This window comes from Eurypyga helias, unplaced genomic scaffold (assembly GCF_000690775.1).
Source record: "Eurypyga helias isolate BGI_N326 unplaced genomic scaffold, ASM69077v1 scaffold22644, whole genome shotgun sequence".
Lineage (NCBI taxonomy): Eukaryota > Metazoa > Chordata > Aves > Eurypygiformes > Eurypygidae > Eurypyga > Eurypyga helias.
The window spans coordinates 1-411 of record NW_010244725.1 but is presented as its reverse complement, the minus strand read 5'-3'; positions in this window follow the sequence as shown (position 1 = coordinate 411).

The following is a 411-nucleotide window of genomic DNA, read 5'->3' as shown; positions in this document are numbered from 1 at the left end:
TACATATGTGCCTCCCTCAGTGTTACTGAACTTCCTCACAGCAAATTCAAAGATTGCCTTTAAAGGCAGAATCCAGGAGTTTGCAGCAAAAGGAAGCTACACACCTAATAAATTCAGTCCTAACTTGGACAGAGTTGTGCTGCTTTACCTCCAGATAAACCAGTTAGTGCACATCTTTACCTAAAACACTTCACCCCAGCACAGTGCAGGGCTATGCTGGTTACACTGATCAGACACAGCGACGTCGTACCAGCTTGGCAAAACTACATCTCCACAACTCATTTCTCCTTCCCTTTCTCGCCAGGACGCGGCTTCAGGGCTACAAACAGGCTTTGCCACAGGATGTCACAACCACAGCCATGGCTCAGAAGAGAAGTGCAAGGCCAGCACAGGATCCTGTGCTGGGTTCAG